Source organism: Erpetoichthys calabaricus, chromosome 5 (assembly GCF_900747795.2).
Source record: "Erpetoichthys calabaricus chromosome 5, fErpCal1.3, whole genome shotgun sequence".
NCBI classification, from domain to species: Eukaryota; Metazoa; Chordata; class Cladistia; order Polypteriformes; family Polypteridae; genus Erpetoichthys; species Erpetoichthys calabaricus.
In genome coordinates, this window is record NC_041398.2 from 219,487,881 (window position 1) to 219,505,580 (window position 17,700).

The 17,700-nt window shown below is 38.1% G+C and overlaps 1 protein-coding gene across 2 annotated transcripts in view; it reads left to right on the forward strand.

Annotated features, from left to right (window-relative positions):
* The first annotated feature begins 333 nt into the window (after nucleotides 1-333).
* Nucleotides 334-17,700, forward strand: part of wdr91 (WD repeat domain 91) — a 62,788-nt gene continuing 45,421 nt past the window's right edge. Inside the window, exon 1 of one of the 2 annotated variants that reach the window (XM_051928016.1) lies at nucleotides 334-625. The gene's annotated coding sequence lies outside the window, so the exon portion shown is untranslated. The remainder of the gene's footprint in view (nucleotides 626-17,700) is intronic. The other variant, XM_051928015.1, reaches the window with a different exon arrangement.

Genomic DNA, 17,700 nt, shown 5'->3' on the forward strand with positions numbered 1-17,700 from the left:
CAAAAAATACTTTTCTACATTTCGTGAAACGCACAGCGGACACACAATTAAAACGCAGCGTAAAAGGCCACACAAACACCAGTTATTCGTTTCAGGTTCATAAAGCGGTTTCAATTCCAATTAATTAAAGCATTACTTCTCTGCTGACTGGAATGTTTCTTCTTTCATGGAGAACCGAGGCAATGCCTCTCGTCACACTCCTTCATCTCTATGTTTTTAATCTGTGAGATTCTTGTTAACTTGTCTTATGACGATCAGTTTTGGCTGTACAAACTCGGCATTTTTACCAATGACAATTTAAATACGCTCCACCAGCTGTTTAAGCAAGCGAAATGGAAGTCCGATTGGAACAAAGAGGTGTAAAGGTTTGGATTGACAGGGAAGTCTACCAATTGCTTAGCATCTCAGAACGCCTTTAGAGGATGATTTGATATTTAGAAATGATTTTTGGTGCCCCGCCTACATTTTGTTTCAACTGTACAGCACTTTCGCACAGACATGGCGGCGGTGCGCTCCTTTCCGGTAACCAAGCTAGTCATATGCTTCTCGACGTGACGTATCACGTGACGTCCTGAATAGAGGAAGTTTTGATGTGGGTGGAAAGTAGCTTCATAACAATTGAATTGTAAGTAGAGGACTTTTATTATGCAGAATTATTAGAAACAGCAAATTTTCAGTGGTTTGGCTCGTACCAGGGTGAAACAGTTACAAGCGCGATCTGAGTTATATTTTAATTAGCTGTTGTCTTTTCTGCATTTGAAAAGTTGCAAGATGCTAACTGTAGCGAATCCTATTGTCATATCTGTGCACGCTGTTCAAGTAAAAAAAAAAAAGTTACCTTCCTATGTTTGTAAGCTGCATATTATCTGTATGGTACCGCATGGGCGACACCACGTATTTTTTTCATTTTTGTTGCTCAGATCTTAATGTCAGTTCAGCTAAGCATTATGTTAGTTGTTCGCCTTATGGTCAGTCCATTGAAATATTTGATGTGTCCCTTAAAATGCTGTAATCCTATTTGTATGGTATCACTCGATGCCACTCATTTGGTATGTATTTCGCCCCAGTTCCATTCAGATCGTGGTTCCATTATACAATTGACAAGTATTCTTAATTTGGAAGGTATGTCGATTAATGCGCGCGTGCTTTAAAAAACAAAACAAAAAAACCCCGGGTATTTCTGATATCACTAGTATTGACACATTAGCACGAACACTCGCATAGCGGGCCTTCTAATTTTGATCACATTAGTCACTGGTATGCAACGTTACCAACTCATAAAAATTGGTTTAATTGTGAAGTAATTTTAGCGGCATTCATGAACATAACAGAAAAAAATGACAATGCAAACATTAGAATGTTTCCATCATGTCATATCCAGCTACAAAATTGAAAAGAAATGTAATTAAAATTGATCCGATTACTCAGTTTATTTATGCATACAGTATTGTTTTAAATGAATTTAACATGAACATATTTAATCAACCTAATACTTTTATACATGTATGTAAACAACAATACATATTCACCAATTATATATAACTTCATTAGTTTTTGTAACTTCTTAGTTTTTTTTAATTCAAATCTTCCTTTGGTGTCCCATTGTTTGTACATTTTTTCTAGTGCATCTCTATGAATCTTCATGCAGTGACCCGCCATTATACTGACATACAAGCGTCCCTTGTACCTCTTTGATAAATCGGTGAAATCTTTCACCATGCTCTTCACTCGACCATGCACAAGATTTTCAGGGAAAAATTCCAAATCTGAATCCAAAAAGTGAATTTTGAGATGTTGCAACCTAATGACTTTTTCACAATTTCTTTATAATTTGGTTGTTTATTGTTGCCTAAAAATTTAGAATTTACTTTGAATGATACCAAAGCCTCTCATTCCATGTTGTTTATTACACCATAATTTTCTGCATTAGAAATCCGTTTTCAAATATCATGTCTTGCAAAAATGCAGTCTTTCAATTCTGCCTCAGACAGATCTGGAAATGTTTGGGGGAAAATACATGAATCATGTTCCATCTTTCAACTGGGCTTTGACAAACTGCCTCATTGTAAGCCAAGCCAGTTATGATTATGTTTTTGGCACCAAGCTGTAGCATTTTTCTAGCTGGCCATTCCTTCTGAACCCAATGTCAATTCTTGGCTCTGCTCTTGTAATCGACTTTTTATTGAATAAATAAGTTCTCCTTTAAACAAATTCTAATATTAGTTTGTTTGAATTACACTTTTCTATCATTAAAATAAAGTATTGATATTTAATTATTTCTAGAGAGAAAAACATATTGTCAGGTAAAAAGTGTGTTTTGTTAAAAAATGTCACAAAATGAAGAAATACAGTTTTCATTTTTGATTTTCCATGCTCCACAATATGTAAAATCCACATAAAATAAACAAAACAATTTTTTCATTGTATTCCATCCATCCATCCATTTTCCAACCCGCTGAATCCGAACACAGGGTCACGGGGGTCTGCTGGAGCCAATCCCAGCCAACACAGGGCACAAGGCAGGAACCAATCCCGGGCAGGGTGCCAACCCACCACAGGACACACACAAACACACCCACACACCAAGCACACAATAGGGCCAATTTAGAATCGCCAATCCACCTAACCAGCATGTCTGTGGACTGTGGGAGGAAACCAGAGCGCCCGGAGGAAACCCACGCAGACACGGGGGACTAGAATAATAAAGCTACACTGAGTCAGCTTTATTTGCAACTAGCAAAATACCCGCGCTTCGCAGCGGAGAAGTAGTGTGTTAAAGAGGTTATGAAAAAAAAAGGAAACATTTTAAAAATAACGTAACATGATTGTTAATGTAATTGTGTTGTCATTGTTATAAGTGTTGCTGTCTTTTATATATATATATATATAGCAAAATACCCGCGCTTTGCAGCGGAGAAGTAGTGTGTTAAAGAGGTTATGTAACCATATATATACATAAACATATATACATATATATACATATCTACATATACACATATCTACATATACATATATATACATATACACATCCACATATACATATATATACATATTATATATATATATATATATATATATATATATATATACATATATATACATATACATATATATATATATATATATATATATATATATATATATATATATATATATATATATATACATACACATATACAAATTTACATATCTACACATATATATATATATATATATATATATATATATATATATATATATATATATATATAGATATAAATATAGATATACATATATACATACATACATTCACACACATATATATAGAGCAAAATACCTGCGCTTCGCAGCGGCGAAGTACTGCTTTAAAATTTTAAATAATAAACTGAGGGAAATTATACCAATAATTATTTGTTAAGGATCTCTTTGTATACCATGTTGTCAGTTCGCCCCTCCGGTTGTAATATGACCAAGTTGTGCGCTGAGCTTACTCTTGAGCATGCAACGTATACTTGGCCATGTGAAAAGCAAATCAAGAACAGCAAGATCGCGCCAACTGCGGAGCTCAGCTCGAGCGAAATGAAGTGAATGGGAGGGGAGATGATCACGTGACTCCAACACCTGCCTTAACTCTCCATCCCTCCACAAACACACAAACACAGTCTCTCGGATCCCAACTCTCCTTTATATAAAGAGATAAATAGCAAAATACCCGCGCTTCGCAGCGGAGAAGTAGTGTGTTAAAGAGGTTATGAAAAAGAAAAGGAAACATTTTAAAAATAACGTAACATGATTGTCAATGTAATTGTGTTGTCATTGTTATGAGTGTTGCTGTCTTTTATATATATAATATGCACACACACACACATAAACATATATATACATATACATATATATATACATATCTACATATACACATATCTACATATACATACGTATATACACATCCACATAAACATATATATACATATACAAATTTACATATCTACATATATATATATATATAATATATATATATATATATATATATATATATATATATATATATATATATATATATACATAGATATATACATACATACATTCACATATATATATATATATACTGTACATATACATATCTACTTATTGGCTCCTGTATTTAGGATATGGCAGATTGGATAATGGACGGATGGACATTTGTATGCATAGCCCTATTTGCCCATTTTCGTTTTTTTTTCTTTCTTCAGTAATATTTCAGCAAACCCGGAGCTTGTCAGTTCAAATCCTGGTACTGACACCACTGTGTGACCCTGAGGAAGTCACTTCACCTGCCTGTGCTGCAAAAAACAAAAGTAATGTAACAGATTGTACTTCAGATGTTGTAAGTTGGTGGAATAAAGGCATAAGTCAAATAGATAAATATGTATTATACACATAGGAACTATTCATTTATTTTCAGTTAAGTCATCTGCAGCAAACTTTTATAAATGAGGGTTTCTCCATTTTAGATAGTGCAAACTGTTTCTTCTTCATTGACGTTTTCTCTTGGAGAGCTTTTTTCATTTCATTGAAAATGAAAGCAGCAGCTGCCAAAATATGTAGCTTTCTTATTAATTTTTCAACATTGTGTAAAATAAATGTATAAAGTAACATAAAAGGTTTAAATACTGGTTATTCTTTTACACTAAAATATTACTACAGAGATACAAAAAAAGTAAAATGGATATGTTCTTTTTCTTTAAGGAGATAAAATATTACTGAAGAAAGAAAAAAAAAATTAAACAGCCAAATGGGGCTATGCATATGAACTTAAAAGGTTTAAATAAAACAGAAATATATATTTTATTTTTACTTGGTTAACTTGTGGAGGGTGTATCCTGTAGCAAAGCCCTAACTTTTTTCGTGAAAGCCCGTTTCAGTCAATAAGTCTTATGTGTGTGTTTATGTATGTGTGTATATATATGTAGATATGTGTATATGTAGATATGTATATATATGTATATGTATATAAATGTTTATGTGTGTGTGTATATTATATATATAATATATATATATATATATATATATATATATAAAAGACAGCAACACTTATAACAATGACAACACAATTACATTGACAATCATGTTACGTTATTTTTAAAATGTTTCCTTTTTTTTCATAACCTCTTTAACACACTACTTCTCTGCTGCGAAGCGCGGGTATTTTGCTAGTATATATATATATATATATATATATATATATATATATTAATACACACATACATGCAGTTTCAATAACATAGAAATCAATATAAACATTAACATCATTATCATATGAGAATATGAAGTAATATATAAGAAGCACATTTCATATAAATATAAATTATTAAACAGTAAAATCTTCTTCTGTAATTTGCTACCGTGGCAATTTGTGTGTCTGTCCAGGATTTTAAATCACCTGTAGCTCGCAAACCGTTTCACCTATTGACTTGAAATCTGGTACACATATAGTACGTCACGTCTGCTATCCGCTTTATGGGTGATGATTGTATTAGTCTTTTTATCTTTATTTTATTTTATTGTAGAATCAACTCCTATCTGCGCACACCAGGGCGGCCGTGGGCGGATGCGTATGGTGTATTCACTCCATGTTATCGTGCATTGCGCTGTCACTGGTATTTTGATAAAAGAATTTGAACAACATATAAGAAGCGTATAAATTATTAAACAGTAAAACATTAACATTTAAGAAGTAAAGTTAGATTAAGTACTACTGCAGTGCCTTCGGGTATACCTCATTTTTTGTTTGCCCATTACATGCTTAAATGCTTACATGCTTAAATGTATACATTTTTTGGTGTACCTACCCGAGAATACGCGACATATTCGTGGGAGAAGCATGGATTTTAAACACGCGTTGAGTTCATCTGCTGGTCTCCCTCGTGGAATAACTGGTAATGTTTGACTAAAATCTACAGCGAGTAAAACGACATTACCTCCTATTTTTTTTGTTACGATCTCTGAGATGTTGCTTTTTTCGGTTCAAGACTTCATAAGCTCTTTTATGTTGTATGGTGTACTTATCCCAAACCATCATCTTTGAATGTTGCAAGACTTTCGCCTTGTATGTAGATCGGGGTAATTACATTCATTGCATTCCTAGTCTGAATCACAATCTGATTGTATGGGTGGTTACCTGGCAGTGTAGGGTTGCCACCCGTCCTTTAAAATACGGAATCGTGCCGCATTTGAGAATGAAATTGCGCGTCCCGTTTTGAATCAATACTGGATGGGATTTGTCCCGTATTTTTTTTATCATTTTTTTTAAAGCAGCGTCTCATGCAAATCATCCCACACGCATTTTATGAAGATGCCTCCTTTCCTACTTTTGATTGGGTAATACTTGATGTCATCGTTAGTATGATTGGTCTTTTTAACTGTCCAGTGAGGAGGGCGTGTCTTTTAAGTAGAGTCTGCAAAGTGTTGGCACTGAGATGTGGCGTCAGCGCCAGAGTTGAAGCCCCTAATGTTGCGGTCAGCAAGTCGGCTAACATCCGCCATGTGCCGTCTTTCAGTTGCGAGAAGCAGATCATAGAATGGTTGAAACTGTTGCCCCATACGTTGCGCCACGGCGTGTGGTTCGTTTATACCTCGTGTCTTCTCATTAAACTTTTATCTCGCGAATATGTTATTGCAATCCGCAGCGGGAGCGTTTCTATAAACTTAATTTAAACTTACGTTTTACACCGTGCTTTGTTTCCCTTATGAACATGCATGCATGCTTGCTCCCTTCTCAATTGTTTAATTAATTTTTTGCTCTTCGCTGTTTGCGGCTCTTTCGTCATTTCCCCCTACTTCGTTCTTTTATCTCGCGAATATGTTATTGCAATCCTTAACGGGAGCGTTTCATTAAACTGATTGAAAATAGTTTTGCATTTACCTTTTTAGTAAAAGGCGAGCTTTTAAGCCTGAGAAATCACCGCGTAAATGCACACGTTTAATTGCACATGTGTTAATATGTATGGTTACACAGTATTAAAAGACAGTGAACAACGTCAGTTACCTTTGTTCCCGCGTTTGATAAAAGGCGAGCTTTTAAGCCTGAGAAATCACCCCGTAAATGCACACGTTTAATTGCACATGTGTTAATATGTATGCTTACACAGTATTAAAAGACAGTCAAAAATGAACGTCATTTACCTTCGTTCCCGCGTTTGACTTGTGCTGTAAATCTCTTCCTTGTTTTTAGTTCACGTGATTACGTAGGAGGCGTGATGACGCGATACGTGACATTACAGTGTATGGACAAAAAATATGTTCCAGTTATGACCATTACGCGTAGAATTTCGAAATGAAACCTGCCTAACTTTTGTAAGTAAGCTGTAAGGAATGAGCCTGCCAAATTTCAGCCTTCCACCTACACGGGAAGTTCGAGAATTAGTGATGAGTGAGTCAGTCAGTCAGTCAGTCAATCAGTCAGTCAGTCAGTCAGTCAGTGAGTCAGTGAGGGCTTTGCCTTTTATTAATATGTATAGATGTGGAGTCACTTTCAAAGCATTTCCCAGAGGCACTGCCAGAATCAGAAATGCTCCCCAAAATATCTTGTCACCTCCTTCCCAGATCTCCCTCTGGCAGCGACTGGTTTCCTTGCATCCCTGAACTTCAATACACATTTATATAGTCTTGCATCCCTTGTTCCTACCACATCTACTCTTATATATAACAGGACACAAGATATCATAACCCTCTGTTAACCAGAGGATTAGGTGATCCAAAAGTCTAGGCTATTTGTCCATTACCATCCTTGTAAAATCATTACACCCTGTCCTCATGCCACTATTCTCATTGGTGAATCCCAGTTCCTCTGTTCTCTGCATTCCTACAGAACTTACTTCATCCTGTTGGCTGTTTACCCACACTGGCAGTGGGCGAAACATTCTGTCCATTGCGGATTCTATTTTTCTCTGTCTCATATTGTGGAGGTCAGTCAGTTCACCTTGGTCAAATCATCTTCTGTATTCCTTTGCTTATTAAAAATAATTGTGGACCTCTACACTTGGCAAGCATTTTTTTCAGCAGCCCTGTCAAATGGCTAAAATTTCTGCTGCACCTGTTTGCAGACCTCCTCTTAAATTTAGTTAAAATGTATGGGTCTTCCTATTACACTTCTGTTTATATACAAGTATTTGCTTGTAGGCGTTGTAAATGTTATACATTGGGTAAGGCAATGATGTGTCCTGGCACCTCCCCCTTTGGAATTATTTTCCATTCCCCACCAATACACTTTAACAGACTGCATTGAGGGCATTTACCTCTGCACCAGAGCTGACTGTAAATTACTCAAACTTGCTTGCCTGACTGCTACAACAAAGGTTGTCAAGGTTCTTATCCTTGAGATGCTGTTTGCTGATAAAACTGTTTGGACATCTCACACTGAAGGTGATCTGTAACAACTTGTGGACTTTCTGTCTCATGCCTGTGAAGAGTTTGGATTGACCATAAGTTGTGAAAAAGACCAAAATTATGACCTTGTGATAAAGTGCATTATGGGGTCTGTAGAAGTGTGATTTTTCAAATAAAAAAAATGATACAATTCAGGCTCTGTGGGTGCAGGTGCCACTATGGAGCTGGGTGGCCATGGAGTATTTGGTGTAAAGGTGAGCTGATTGCTTAATTAGCTTAATTCCATATTGGCACTCTGCAGATCATATTCAGAACATCATACCCACAGGAGTATAAAGCGAGCCTGACTAGAATAATCCATCCATCCATCCATTTTCCAACCCGCTGAATCCGAACACAGGGTCACGGGGGTCTGCTGGAGCCAATCCCAGCCAACACAGGGCACAAGGCAGGAACCAATCCCGGGCAGGGTGCCAACCCACCACAGGACACACACAAACACACCCACACACCAAGCAGACACTAGGGCCAATTTAGAATCGCCAATCCACCTAACCAGCATGTCTTTGGACTGTGGGAGGAAACCCACGCAGACATGGGGGACTAGAATAATAATAACTTGTAATTCATATTATTTGCCATATACAATATTTTGCACTAAGAATTTGTCATTTTTCACATAGCTTTATGCCAAACTTTGTTGCATTGATAGAAAGTGTATTTGTTGCACGAAAGAGTAAATTTCATAGCAAATGTCACAGCAGTGTTTTCAAAAATAAAATCTGGTTATTTTAATTTGTTGTATTTTGATCGGGACAGCATTTAGCGCTGCTGCCTGACAGATATAGCTTTATTGGTGTCAATCGTATGGTCTTCGTTTGTGTAGATTTTCTACATTCTCCTCATTTCTATGTGGTTTTCCACCTAACCTGCATGTCTTTGGAATGTGGGAGGAAACCGGAGCGCCCAGAGGAAACCCACGCAGACATGGGGAGAACATGCAAACTCCACGCAGGGAGGACCCGGGAATTGAACCCAGGTCCCCAGGTGCCCCAACTGCGAGGCAGCAGCGTACCCACTGCGCCACCGTGCCGCCCCATTGTATTCCAGTGTCAGTATATTTAACAGGTATCACTGTAGTTTATAGAATATAGGACATCGTGAATTAATACAACCAATTACTTCACAGCACAGAGCTCCTCAAGTCAGAAAAGTAGTCAGCCAAAGGTTGGAGTTTGGTGCCCACAGTTTCTCTGTGCATAAGTACAAATATAAGTCCTCTGCTTTTTGGTGCCTTAAGAAGTTGATATTTATTTTGTCCGCCTACTTGTCCAATTACACATGCCAAACATTGGCAGTACTATTGTATATCAGTGCTTAATAGACACAATTAGTTTTGTTTAAGTAAATTACATCTTTAAAATGTAGCATATTACATCAGAGTCTCACTGCCCTGCTGTTGAGGATCCTGCCCGTGATAACAGTCTCACTCAGTTGGCTGATTAGACCGTTGCTCACTCACCACACACATGACAATTTGAAAAGTTCACCCAGTATTCCTGCAGTAACTATTAAAAAAGTGTAACAATCATGTAACAATAAATTTTCCTCTCCACATTTCCAATTAAAATAGTAATAATAACATTATACAAATAAATACATGAACAATTTTAGGAGAGATCATACTTAACGGTCCATACACAAGCTTATGTATATAGCTTCACTGCCTAATACGTCATAGACTACATGTGCAAAGAGATGCTCAGTGAGAACTTGAGCAACATAAATATAACCACTAAACAAACATGTTGCACCTTTCCATTTTTTTAAATGAAGCCAATTATCTGATGCTCAGCCCAGTAAATTTATCTTTTAGTATACTACTAGAGTATTACAATAAATGTAATCCATATTACTAACCGAGAATGCTAAACCGGATGGACGCAGGGACATCCGGCCATGGGCCGTAGCCGCAAAAAGACGTACTGCGAAGGCGCCCCAAGAAATGAGGCGCCGCGAGAGGCGGACAAGACCACAGAAAAAAGGAGCAAACCCCCCCCCCCCCCCCCCCCCAGAAACACACACACAAGCAACGGACGGGACTCACACAAAGAGGACGATTCAACAAGCCCCTGGCACACAAAAAAAAAAGAGCCCGCAAACCCCCGCCGCCCCCCCCCCCCCCCCCCCCCCCCCCCACACACACACACATACAAGCAACGGACGGGACACACACAAAGAGGAGGATTTAATCCCATTGCACACGAAACGGGACGCACACAAAGAGAAGGATTCAACAAGCCACAAGCACACAAAAAAAAAAAGAATCCGCGAGCACCACACAAAGCCCATTGGACACGAAACGGGACAGACTACGGACATAGCACACGAAACGTACACAAAAACGACGATTCAGACCCACGACCACAGTAACATAAATAACAAATGACACACAAAGCCCCATTTCTAAATGAACCGTCCGTATTAAACATATGTCATCTCAACACGTTCACAATATGCAGCATAGGTAGATCTCATTACAATGAGGCACTATTAACCGTTCAACCGCAGAAAAGGCTCCATATTAACAGTGAGTGCGATCCTCCTTATTACTTATCCATATTTCTCACGCTCAAGAACAAACAAGTCATGAATTCACGATCACAGGTACAAAACGATACCGCTCGGATAACGGGACCAAACACAATTCACACTATGCAGCATAGGTGTATCTCATTACAATAAGGCACTATTAACCGTTCAAACGCAGAAAAGGCTCCATATTAACAGTGAGTGCGATACTCCTTATTACTTATCCATATTTCTAAAAGAAAAAATGTCTCGGCTCCAAAAACGCAAAGCTCAACTACAGCTTCTAACTAACGATGTACCTAAAAGTAAAAACTTTATGAACTGCATTAGATCCTACAATAGTTCATTTGCTTTTGCATCTACCGGAGTAAATATCAGGCCACCAAAAGGCAATGGCCCATACTGCTTTCGCATATGTGCACAAATACTGCATCGCATTGGAACAGTGCACCCTGAAACAAATCAACAACGCAAATATGCACAAATCTACGACCACAGTAACATAAATAACAAGTGACACACAAAGCCCCATTTCTAAATGAAACGTCCGTATTAAACATATGTCATCTCAACACGTTCACAATATGCAGCATAGGTAGATCTCATTACAATGAGGCACTATTAACTGTTCAACCGCAGAAAAGGCTCCATATTAACAGTGAGTGCGATCCTCCTTATTACTTATCCATATTTCTCACGCTCAAGAACAAACAAGTCATGAATTCACGATCACAGGTACAAAACGATACCGCTCGGATAACGGGACCAAACACAATTCACACTATGCAGCATAGGTGGATCTCATTACAATAAGGCACTATTAACCGTTCAACCGCAGAAAAGGCTCCATATTAACAGTGAGTGCAATACTCCTTATTACTTATCCATATTTCTAAAAGAAAAAATGTCTCGGCTCCAAAAACGCAAAGCTCAACTAAAGCTTCTAACTAACGATGTACCTAAAAGTAAAAACTTTATGAACTGCATTAGATCCTACAATAGTTCATTTGCTTTTGCATCTACCGGAGTAAATATCAGGCCACCAAAAGGCAATGGCCCATACTGCTTTCCCATATGTGCACAAATACTGCATTGCATTGGAACAGTGCACCCTGAAACAAATCAACAACGCAAATATGCACAAATCTACATCCTAGATCCACATGACGCAATCTATCAATCAAAGTGCTGCATCGCAACAGGCACGGATTCAAAACGAAACACCTCCCGTCTCAGACATACGTTAACGGCAAGGAAGGCTACAACGGGCTTCTCACACAGCACAGGCAAATCGATTACAGCTCCAAAACAACACGTCCCAAATACTACACATGCAACAACGCGCCTCTCAAACGGCACAAGCAAAACATACACCAGGAAAATTCATTCGGATTAATGAATGTCATTTGCAATCATTATCATTCAGTTCAATTCCCTGAAGAAACAACTGGCAATACAAGTAATACATTTACACGTTGTTGTCAAAAGGGTCAAATTAGACTGCCTCCTTTACATTCATATCCTGAATATCTACAGAAGCTTCTAACTAACGATGTACCTGAAAGTGAAATCTTTATCAACTGCATTAGATCCTACAAATCGGTATCCACTATGAACATTAACGGTGGCACTGCACGTGACATCCGTCTTGCAAAAATGTTAATTATTGATGAATGTACAATGGCATCCAGTCACTTACTCAACACCATTCATAAACTTCTACAAACGTTTATGAATAATGATATTCGCTTTGGAGGAAAGGTACTTTTATTAGGAGGAGATTTTAGACAGTGCTTAGCTATTCTTACACATACCATGTGCTCAGCTATTGTTCAGTGCACCTTAAAATACACAAACAATTGGCATTGCTTTCAAAAGATACAGTTAGTAAAAAAGATACGATGTCCAGAACCAGATCATAACAATTGCTTATTACAACTGGGAGATGGTACACTCACCAATACAGATGGACTTCACCCACATATTATTACAATTCCTCAAGCCTTTATCTGCGACGACTTAGTTACAGACAAATTTGGAACAGCAATCTCATTAGACCAAATGCCCCTTTTAACACAACGCACTATATTACAGTGGTGTGAAAAACTATTTGCCCCCTTCCTGATTTCTTATTCTTTTGCATGTTTGTCACACAAAATGTTTCTGATCATCAAACACATTTAACCATTAGTCAAATATAACACAAGTAAACACAAAATGCAGTTTGTAAATGGTGGTTTTTATTATTTAGGGAGAAAAAAAAAATCCAAACCTACATGGCCCTGTGTGAAAAAGTAATTGCCCCCTGAACCTAATAACTGGTTGGGCCACCCTTAGCAGCAATAACTGCAATCAAGCGTTTGCGATAACTTGCAATGAGTCTTTTACAGTGCTCTGGAGGAATTTTGGCCCACTCATCTTTGCAAAATTGTTGTAATTCAGCTTTATTTGAGGGTTTTCTAGCATGAACCGCCTTTTTAAGGTCATGCCATAGCATCTCAATTGGATTCAGGTCAGGACTTTGACTAGGTCACTCCAAAGTCTTCATTTTGTTTTTCTTCAGCCATTCAGAGGTGGATTTGCTGGTGTGTTTTGGGTCATTGTCCTGTTGCAGCACCCAAGATCGCTTCAGCTTGAGTTGACGAACAGATGGCCGGACATTCTCCTTCAGGATTTTTTGGTAGACAGTAGAATTCATGGTTCCATCTATCACAGCAAGCCTTCCAGGTCCTGAAGCAGCAAAACAACCCCAGACCATCACACTACCACCACCATATTTTACTGTTGGTATGATGTTCTTTTTCTGAAATGCTGTGTTCCTTTTACGCCAGATGTAACGGGACATTTGCCTTCCAAAAAGTTCAACTTTTGATTCATCAGTCCACAAGGTATTTTCCCAAAAGTCTTGGCAATCATTGAGATGTTTCTTAGCAAAATTGAGACGAGCCTAATGTTCTTTTTGCTTAACAGTGGTTTGCGTCTTGGAAATCTGCCATGCAGGCCGTTTTTGTCCAGTCTCTTTCTTATGGTGGAGTCGTGAACACTGACCTTAATTGAGGCAAGTGAGGCCTGCAGTTCTTTAGACGTTGTCCTGGGGTCTTTTGTGACCTCTCGGATGAGTCGTCTCTGTGCTCTTGGGGTAAATTTGGTCGGCCGGCCACTCCTGGGAAGGTTCACCACTGTTCCATGTTTTTGCCATTTGTGGATAATGGCTCTCACTGTGGTTCGCTGGAGTCCCAAAGCTTTAGAAATGGCTTTATAACCTTTACCAGACTGATAGATCTCAATTACTTCTGTTCTCATTTGTTCCTGAATTTCTTTGGATCTTGGCATGATGTCTAGCTTTTGAGGTGCTTTTGGTTTACTTCTCTGTGTCAGGCAGCTCCTATTTAAGTGATTTCTTGATTGAAACAGGTGTGGCAGTAATCAGGCCTGGGGGTGGCTACGGAAATTGAACTCAGGTGTGATACACCACAGTTAGGTTATTTTTTAACAAGGGGGCAATTACTTTTTCACACAGGGCCATGTAGGTTTGGATTTTTTTTCTCCCTAAATAATAAACACCATCATTTAAAAACTGCATTTTGTGTTTACTTGTGTTATATTTGACTAATGGTTAAATGTGTTTGATGATCAGAAACATTTTGTGTGACAAACATGCAAAAGAATAAGAAATCAGGAAGGGGGCAAATAGTTTTTCACACCACTGTACAGTGGTGTGAAAAACTATTTGCCCCCTTCCTGATTTCTTATTCTTTTGCATGTTTGTCACACAAAATGTTTCTGATCATCAAACACATTTAACCATTAGTCAAATATAACACAAGTAAACACAAAATGCAGTTTGTAAATGGTGGTTTTTATTATTTAGGGAGAAAAAAAAAATCCAAACCTACATGGCCCTGTGTGAAAAGTAATTGCCCCCTGAACCTAATAACTGGTTGGGCCACCCTTAGCAGCATAACTGCAATCAAGCGTTGCGATAACTTGCAATGAGTCTTTTACAGTGCTCTGGAGGAATTTTTGGCCCACTCATCTTTGCAAAATTGTTTGTAATTCAGCTTTATTTGAGGGTTTTCTAGCATGAACCGCCTTTTTAAGGTCATGCCATAGCATCTCAATTGGATTCAGGTCAGGACTTTGACTAGGTCACTCCAAAGTCTTCATTTTGTTTTTCTTCAGCCATTCAGAGGTGGATTTGCTGGTGTGTTTTGGGTCATTGTCCTGTTGCAGCACCCAAGATCGCTTCAGCTTGAGTTGACGAACAGATGGCCGGACATTCTCCTTCAGGATTTTTTGGTAGACAGTAGAATTCATGGTTCCATCTATCACAGCAAGCCTTCCAGGTCCTGAAGCAGCAAAACAACCCCAGACCATCACACTACCACCACCATATTTTACTGTTGGTATGATGTTCTTTTTCTGAAATGCTGTGTTCCTTTTACGCCAGATGTACGGGACATTTGCCTTCCAAAAGTTCAACTTTTGATTCATCAGTCCACAAGGTATTTTCCCAAAAGTCTAGGCAATCATTGAGATGTTTCTTAGCAAAATTGAGACGAGCCCTAATGTTCTTTTAGCTTAACAGTGGTTTGCGTCTTGGAAATCTGCCATGCAGGCCGTTTTTGTCCAGTCTCTTTCTTATGGTGGAGTCGTGAACCCTGACCTTAATTGAGGCAAGTGAGCCTGCAGTTCTTTAGACGTTGTCCTGGGGTCTGTTGTGACCTCTCGGATGGGTCGTCTCTGTGCTCTTGGGGTAATTTTGGTCGGCCGGCCACTCCTGGGAAGGTTCACCACTGTTCCATGTTTTTGCCATTTGTGGATAATGGCTCTCACTGTGGTTCGCTTGGTCCCAAAGCTTTAGAAATGGCTTTATAACCCTTTACCAGACTGATAGATCTCAATTACTTCTGTTCTCATTTGTTCCCTGAATTTCTTTGGATCTTGGCATGATGTCTAGCTTTTGAGGTGCTTTTGGTTTACTTCTCTGTGTCAGGCAGCTCCTATTTAAGTGATTTCTTGATTGAAACAGGTGTGGCAGTAATCAGGCCTGGGGGTGGCTACGGAAATTGAACTCAGGTGTGATACACCACAGTTAGGTTATTTTTTAACAAGGGGGCAATTACTTTTTCACACAGGGCCATGTAGGTTTGGATTTTTTTTCTCCCTAAATAATAAACACCATCATTTAAAAACTGCATTTTGTGTTTACTTGTGTTATATTTGACTAATGGTTAAATGTGTTTGATGATCAGAAACATTTTGTGTGACAAACATGCAAAAGAATAAGAAATCAGGAAGGGGGCAAATAGTTTTTCACACCACTGTATGTCCAAAAAATATTAATGTGGAAAACATAAATACCCAAGTCATTCCATTACTTCCTGGAGAGACACAACTCTTTATAAGCTCTGACAAACTTGACTCTGATCACAACAATAACCATCTTCATTGACATTACAAGTTCTGACCTGGAATTACCTTTTACACTTAAATGGCGTGTACAAAGAAATTTTCCAATAGACCTTTTCACTGTGCCACACACTTTATTGTTTGCTTTCTATTTGCATCATCTACACCTTCACACTATTCTATATCTCATTCATACATCACGCTCTTTGTCATTCCCAACACCAGGGGTTGGCGAGCGAAGCGAGCCGGGGGCGGAGCCCCCTAGTTCTTAATAAAGTGATACAGTTTTAATTGTGGCAGGGGTAACTGATAAGTAAAAAAGTGACATATTCTAACTCCAGAACAAATCAGAAAGATGGTAAAATACAACGTGTACAATAGGTGCTGTCTATGATAGGGGTTTATGGTCTACTGAGTCTATACATTGCTACAGCCAGATCTGTACTTAACCCTATAATACTAACATGTTGGCTTGTTTCAGTAGTTTCAGCAAACTTCTAATCTTATGAAAGTAGCCCAGGAAACCATGAATATAAATTTAATTTGGGCTCCTTAAAATTAACTAATTCGATATAATAAAAAAAATGTGATGCATTGTAAATATAATAATGATATTTAATTATTGACAGTGATTCTTGTTGCTATGTGTACATTGTCATATGCAGAGAATGCAACATCACCCTCTGCTCAATGGACTTTTTCAGAGAGTTTATGAAATGAGAACCCGACTATAGAGAACTTCTTAGCAAGTCAGGAGTTTACTTGAAGAGTGTCCATATTTAATTCATAGATGGTAATGAACAAGAGAGGATATTTGCCAAATTGTAATGCAAGTATTAATATTAGCCCACTCTGGATCTCTATCTAACTGGTATTTGTCCGCCTTCCATACAAGCTGTTGCTCTTTTCTCCAGCAGAGAAATAGCCTTCCAGATCTCAAGAACCAGTTTATATTGCTATTGTCTGTTATGTCTAGGTCCATCACACTTGCCTGTCATTCGACTGGCAGTGCACCTGAGCCCACATGATGGTTTTTAAGCAGAAATACTTGGAAGGGCTGAAGATGCAGATAAGTTTAATATGGTCAGAAAACCAGACATGGGTGGATGGTTGTTTTATTAACAAATAGGGAGTATTTTTATGCATCTGAAAGGATGTATATTAATATGAGTTTCTCTTCTTCGTTAGCATTGTAGTAAAATGCATTTAGAGGCTAAAATCTTATTCAAACCTTGAAAGTTGAAGAGCCTGAATTAATGACAAATGCTCATGCTTATATGGGATACTGAAAATCATTGGAACAGATGAGCTAAAAAAACAACAATTTTACTAATTGTAGAAATTATGTGACTT